General features: G+C 41.6%; 1 non-coding gene and 1 pseudogene across 1 annotated transcript; one reads left to right on the forward strand and one right to left on the reverse strand.

The window, feature by feature from the left end:
- Nucleotides 1-2,814: 2,814 nt before the first annotated feature.
- Nucleotides 2,815-3,750, reverse strand: LOC114507334 (annotated as a pseudogene).
- A 1,041-nt stretch (nucleotides 3,751-4,791) lies between these two features.
- Nucleotides 4,792-4,948, forward strand: LOC114508264. Its single transcript, XR_003685511.1, has one exon. It is a non-coding gene; the product is annotated as a small nucleolar RNA SNORA18 (small nucleolar RNA).
- The last annotated feature ends 2,361 nt before the right edge of the window (nucleotides 4,949-7,309 follow it).

Genomic DNA, 7,309 nt, shown 5'->3' on the forward strand with positions numbered 1-7,309 from the left:
CTCATGGCTTCATTAGATGCCTCCGTCAATGACCCTCCTAAGTATCTCCTCTGGCCTACTGGCTCATTCTTTTCTTTATTTGTCTCTTCCTTCCTCCCCCTTCCAGTTTCTTCCTTTCTTCCTTCCTTCCTTTCTTTCCTGACTTTTATTAACAAGTGCTTATAGTTTGTTGACTTTTAAAAAAAATCAAGTTGTAAACTATTACTACAAATTAAAACTGAGGTTCTTAAAAATCACAACCATCTATGAAACAATTTTTAAAACTTTAAAGGTGTATTGAGAAACCCCCCTGCTTTAAAAAAAACATACACACTTGTCATCACCAAAAAGAGACTTCTTTAGGTAAAAATAATTTTAAAAACTCATGCTGCATAGATAATGGAGATAGTTCTAGTCATGTGGTCAACAGGCAAAAAGCAAGCACTTAAGGTCTTCAGCTCCAATCCTTTGTTTATTTCTTTTTAATTAAAAAATTATTGTTGTTCGTGTACAGTTGTCCCACTGTTTTCCCCATGTTCTTCCCTACCCCATTCCCCCAACTCCCACAGTCAATCCTCCCTCCCCCATTGTCCATGCTCATGAGTCCTCTATTCCGGTTCCTCGGCTTGCCCCTTCTTCTTTTTCTTTAATATGTTTTATTGATGATGCTATTACAGTTGTCCCATTTTTTTCTCCCCTTTATTCCCCTCTGCTCTGCAGCCCCTCCCACCATCATTCCCCCGTCTTAGTTCATGTCCATAGGTCCTACATATGTTACTTGGCTTCTACATTTCCCATACTATTCTTAACCTCCCCTGTCTATTTTATACCTACCATCTATGCTTCTTATTCCCTGTACCTTTTCCCCATTCTTGTCCCTCTCCCTCCCTGCTGATAACCCTCCATGTGATCTCTATTTCTGTGAATCTGTTCCTGTTCTAGTCATTTGCTTTGTTTATTTTTGTTTTTGTTTTTCTTTTTTTAGGTTCAGTTGTTGATAATTGTGAGTTTATTGTCATTTTACTGTTGTTTTTTTATCTTCTTTTTCTTAGATAAGTCCCTTTAACATTCCATACAATAAGGGCTTGGTGATGATGAACTTCTTTAACTTGACCTTATCTGGGAAGCACTTTATCTACCCTTCCATTCTAAATAATAGCTTTGCTGGATAGGGTAATCTTGGATGTAGGTCCTTGCCTTTCATGACTTTGAATACTTCTTTCCAGCCCCTTCTTGCCTGCAAGGCTTCTTTTGAGAAATCAGCTGATAGTCTTCTGGGAACTCTTTGTACATAGCTGTCTCTTTTTCTCTTGCTGCTTTTAAGATTTTCTCCTTATCTTTAATCTTGGGTAATGTAATTATGATGTACCTTTGTGTGTGCTTCCTTGGGTCCAACTTCTTTGGGACTCTCTGAGCTTCCTGGACTTCCTGGAAGTTTATTTCCTTTGCCAGACTAGGAAAGTTCTCTCTCATTATGTTTTCAAATAAGTTTTCAATTTCTTGCTCTTCCTCTTCTCCTGACACCCCTATGATTCAGATCTTGGAGTATTTAAAGTTGTCCCAGCTCTGGCTGGTATGGCTCAGTGGACTGAGTGCAAGTCTGTTAACCAAAGGGTCCTGGTTCAATTCCCAGTCAGGACACATGCCTGGGTTGTGGGCCAGGTCCCTGGTAGGAGGCATGTGAGAGGCAACCACATATTGATGTTTCTCTCCCTTCCTTCTCCTCTCTCTAAAACTGAATTAAAAATTTTTTTAAATAAAAAATAAAGTTGCCCCAGAGGTTCCTAAGATTCTCCTCATTTTTCTGAGTTCTAATTTCTTCATTCTGTTTTGGTTGAATGTTTATTTCTTCTCCAAACCGTTCATGTGAGTGCCAGTTTCCTTCCATTCTCTGTTGGTTCCTTTTATTTCACTTTTCACAGCCTTTACTTTTTCCTCAATTTTGTGACCATACTCAACCATTTCTGTGAGCATCCTGATTACCAGTGTTTTGAACTCTGCATCTGATAGATTGGGTATCTTTTCATCACTTAGTTATATTTTTTCTGAAGCTTTGATCTGTTCCTTCATTTGCGCCGTATATTTTTGTCTCAGTGTGCCTATTATGTAGTAAAGGGCAAAGTCTTAGGTATTCACCAAGGTGGGGCAACCCACGTAGCTGCGATGTGGCACTATATGTGGGGGAGGAGTCCTAGAGGGAACAGTGCCATTTGTTCCACTCCTTGCCGACTTTCAATCACTTCCTACACTACCAGCAAGCAAATCGAGCCCTTCTGGTGCTGATTCCTGAGTGGGTGGGTTTGTGTACATGCTAGGACCCTGTGGGTCTCTCCAAAGAACTCTCCTGTGAGGCTGGGAGTTTCTCCCACTGCTGCGACCTCCACAGGTTTTTTTTTCAATCAGAGGTTTTGAGGCTTTATTTCCCTGTGCTTGAACCCTGGGTTGTTTGGTCTATCTTACTCCCCAGTTGTTCCTCCCAGTTTATCTGCACACAAATGTGGGACCACCTTGTCTGCAAGCCACTACCTTGCCAGGTCCGCCAGCTGCTGCCTGCCCCGGTCCTTCAGCCACTGCCTTGTTGTGAGTCCTCTCTGCCCCAGCTGCCAGTCTCCACTGCTCCTACTGCTGTGTATGAATATTTCTTCTTCAACTCCTTGGTTGTCGGACTTGCATACAGTTCGATTTTCTGGCAGTTCTGGTTGGTTTTTGTTTTTAAATTTGTTGCTGTCCTTCTTTTGGCTGTGCAAGGAGGCAAAGTGTACTTATTCCTCCACCTTGGCTGGAAGTCTCCTTTTTTCATTTCTTGCTGAAATTTCATGTTCATTTCTTCTTGTTGGATGACTCAACCCAATGATGGTAGAGATGGTAAACCAGCATTAACTCAACTCCTCCCTGCCCAGTTCTCAGCTGGTGGATCAGCTGCTTGTCTCTTTGCCATCTTCTGGTTTAGGATTTATGGGCATCTGCATCGGTAGTTGAAGTTGTGAGGGTACTGACATTGAGGTGGCTGCTGGCAAGGTGGCTGCTGACCTTGGGTCTTATCTCCTTGATTTTCCTTATCTTCTTCATTGCTGCCCTTTCTGGGTTGTCTTTAGAGAGGAGGGCCTCTGCAAAATCATGGTCTGTAGCTCCCATACATATTCTGTCTCGCTGGTCTACCTTATTCTCCTGCACCCTGGTTTCAGCATCCGTCATCACTTCTTTCTGCACCAGGACAATTGGAAAACTGTGGTCAGGGCCCCTAGGGTCTCTGAATGTAGTCAGGTAGGACCCATCACCTGCAATCAAACTGGCGCTGTTGTTGGGCCTGGCCTCCAGGAGCACTCTCTGATCCCTCATTCTTTTCCCCACCCTCATTATTCTAGTAATCCTGCTGGTAATTGTGTGGAGGAACTCCGCGACATGGATAACATCTGTAATGGTTAGGTCTGCTGCACATGTATTTCCTGCCTTGCACTGAAACTCTACCAGAGCCTGTAACATTTGCTGCCTCTGCACCCTTTTCTCCTTGAACAACATCAGATTCCACAGTCTCTTCCATCTCCTACATTGCAAAGGTATTCCTGGTTATTCTTTATGACAGTCTGGTGTACAAATACATCTTCCTGGTGTCATTCCTGTTGATGAAACCGTAGCTGTTTCTTACATTAAGCCATTTTACTGTTCCCAAAACCTTCGTTTTTGATGACCTTCTTGTCTGCACTAGTGGGGGCTGCTGATGTAAAGCCCCCAGGGGCCTGAGGTGCCGGGCCTGGTGTTTACAGCGGTCATGGTGCTAGTGACTGGGGCAGCTGCAGCAGCTGCGGCTCCGTCCTGGATGTGATGGCAACTAGGCCGGCAGGTGGTAGTGGGGTTGCTCACGGCTCTCTGGGGTCTGTTCTTTCTCTCAGCCCCCGCTACCAACTGAACTCCTATTTCTTTCTTTTGAGGTGTTCAGCTACACCTTATACTTACCATATCTTGAATCAACTAATTTCCCTCATTTTCCACTCACCTTGCTTATTCTCCCAGTGTGTTATGATTAAAACTTTACATTTTTGAATGCTTTTTAATTTTTTTCATCCAAGTGGTCACTAAGTCCAGAATTTGTTATTCCCACTTTAACATTTTCCCTTATATATAGTGTTACTCTACCTTTTCATTGCTGGCTAGGCCAGGCCCTTATCCACCAGGAATAACAGGGTTGGAGAGCCCCATCTTTGGCAGAGGGCCACTACCTTATCCTTTAAGACACACCCAAGATGGCGGTTTTTTCACTAGGCTACAGTTTCTTTATGGCTGTTAGGTGTGGGTTGACTGGTACCTAGCAGAGTTCTTGACTTCAAAGAGGCATTTTAAAATAATTTTTCATCCCTGGCTTGTATGGCTGTGTGGATTTAGTGTTGCACTGCAAACCAAAAGGTTGCTGGTCTGATTTCTGGTCAGGGCACATGTCTGGGTTGCGGACCAGGTCCCCAATTGCGGGCTTGAGAGAAGCAATCAATCCATGTTTCTCTCCGTCTCCTTCTCCATCCATTCCCCTCTCTCTAAAAATAAATAAATAAAATCTTGAATAAAAATTAAAATCATAAATAAAAATTAATGAATAAAATCTTTTTTCAAGATTTTATTTATTGATTTTTAGAGAGGGAAGGGAGAGAGAAAGAGAGAGAAAGAAACATCAGTGTGCAGTTGCTGGGGGCCATGGCCTGCAACCTAGGCATGTGCCCTCACTGGGAATCAAACCTGTGATGCCTGGTTTGCAGCCCACGCTCAATCCACTGAGCTACGCCAGCCAGGGCTGAATAAAATCTTTTAAAAAATAGTTTTTTAGTTGAGGTCTATCCTGAAGGGGTTTTCTGTAGACCTGCCTTTTTGGAAATGCCTCTTAGAGTAAATATGTTGATTCCTTTATTCACAGAACTGTGTGTCAAAACAAACAAAAAAAGAACTGTGTGTTAGAACTGTGGGCAGGAACTACAAGACAGAAGTGCTAAAACTATGAAAGACTTTAGAATCTAATTATTTTTATCTTAGGTTTTTGTATATGCCAAAGATCTGTACTATTCTAGGGAGTAATAGCTTAGGAGTGGATATGATTTGAAATTACTCATGTTTAGTGGACCCCAAAGTACATTGCTTGAAGAAATTGGGTTCCAATGATTATAGTTGGGAAATTTTGAAGTATGTCCATATTCAAGTGGAGATTAAAGAAGCTCAGCTAAAAGAATTGTGGAATGACTGACGTGGCAACTAGATTGGGCAAAAAAGGGATTAAGGTTCAAGTTCAGTAGGAGCTAAAGCAGTGGAAGAATGCAAAACATGCAAAATTCCCTAAATAAAATTTATTCACTTTAAAAAAATAAAACAAAATAGTTTTTTAAAAAACCTGCTGATGAAGCTGTTCTGTAGTTAATCCCCCAAAGAACCACTTTTAATCTTGTTCCACCTCCCCCATAGACATAAGCTTAGAAACCTTCAGAAGAAGACCCACGATTCTTATTGCCTTCAGCCTCAGGCTCCTCAGCTTAAGACCTTTCATTACCTATAGAAATTTACCATCTAGAAAGACGGTATAAGGATTAGCCAAAGAACATACATGCATAACTCACAGACACAGACAACAGAGTGATGGTGGCCAGAAGGAAGGGGGTTGAGGTTGGGTGGAGGTAGATGAAGAGGAGAAAATGGGGATATCTGTGATAGTGCCAACAATAAAAATTAAGAAAAAATAGTTACCACTTATGCTTTCCATTCATGCCCCTTCCCCACCTTTTATTTTTTAAAACATCTGTAGCCTCCTGCCTGGTCTGAAAATTTACCTTCCACTCTGTCCCCCACTTGCCTTTGTTCCTGTTACTACTCGCTGAATAGTCATTCAGGACTTCATTAGTCTAGCCTGAGTCAGACCTTCTTAGGAACCCTCTCTGGCTACCACCAAGGATCACTGTCATTCCTTTGAATTCTAGAAGCATTAGTTGTCAACCTCTCATTTCAGTGCTTAGAAGTAAATTAACTTACTTTGTATTAAACTCCTTCTTGAGAGTACTACTTGTCTCAACTGGATTTCAAAGTACAGAGGCTTTATGTGCTAAGAATACAGTAGGTTTATACTCCATTTGTGCAGTAAACATAGTAGCCTTCATATTTGTTTTAATTTCAGGACATGAAAATAAGTGAATAAATTTCTGTGTTTCTCTTAATCAGGGATGTGCATTCTGTTCTCTTAACATTATTTAAGCAGTAAGTTCAGAGCCGCAGATACAAAAATGAATAAGGAAGATCTCTACCCTTGAGCTTAGTCTGGAGGAGGACATTTGAATAAACAGTGTTTCATACTGAAATTTGACAAACTGTATTGAAGATACATAGTGTTATGAAGGCAATTAAGGGAGGATTTACTATGCCTAATGAGGTTAGGAAAAGCTTATACTTGGAACATTTTAATTGCGATATCTATGAACCAGCAACTTCTACTGGCATTCACAAGTTAAAGAATCTGGAAAATGCACTTATTCCAGGTCTAGGAGGTAACTTGATGATGAAAGACCATAGAGAGGTGAAAGGTGGGCTGTTAGGAAACATGACGGTGGTCAGAAAGCAAGGTATGTGAGAGGGAGTGGCGGGAAATAAATGGAAAAATACTCTGGATACTCTTTACTCTGAAGCCAGAGTAAAGAGACTACTACCCCATCATAGAGGTAATGCTAAAGGGCAAGAAGTTGGAGTTGTTCAATACAGTTAGCAATTGATACTGTTGATGTAAGAAATGTTAAAACCTGTGGAGAATTTTTATCAGTATTTTTGAGCCAACATGATGACAATTGCTGGGAAGCCAAATGTAAACGGATTGAGAAAATGCCTTGGAGAATCGCAGTTTTGCAGCTTATTTTATACAATAGAATCAAAGGAGATGTTAGGAGGGTTACATGAAATCCCTTGGTAGTAGATTAGGGAGATGGGAGAAAGCAAAGCTGGGAAATCTCTGGGATTGGATAAACAGCAAGATGGAGAAACCCATACTTCTTTTACACTGGTGGGTACAGGAGTACTGGTCGGTATCAGTTTATTAACTGATAGTTAATAAACATTTACAACACATAGTGATGGTATGCAGGGAACAAGATAACAATAAGGGGCTCCTCTGGTCTCCCGTTCTGGTGCCCAGTTACACATTGATGGGGTCGGGAAGATTACTCTGACATTTCAACGGTATGTTAGATGCACGTAAACACTGACCTTTGTCAAGGAAGCTACAGGCTTAGGACATGACTACCCCCCCCCCCCGCCCCCATGGCCAGCTATCAGTTAGAAATTTCTAAGTTCAGATCATCCTATGTGGTTACTTTCC

The sequence above is a fragment of the Phyllostomus discolor genome, chromosome 10 (assembly GCF_004126475.2).
Source record: "Phyllostomus discolor isolate MPI-MPIP mPhyDis1 chromosome 10, mPhyDis1.pri.v3, whole genome shotgun sequence".
NCBI lineage: Eukaryota > Metazoa > Chordata > Mammalia > Chiroptera > Phyllostomidae > Phyllostomus > Phyllostomus discolor.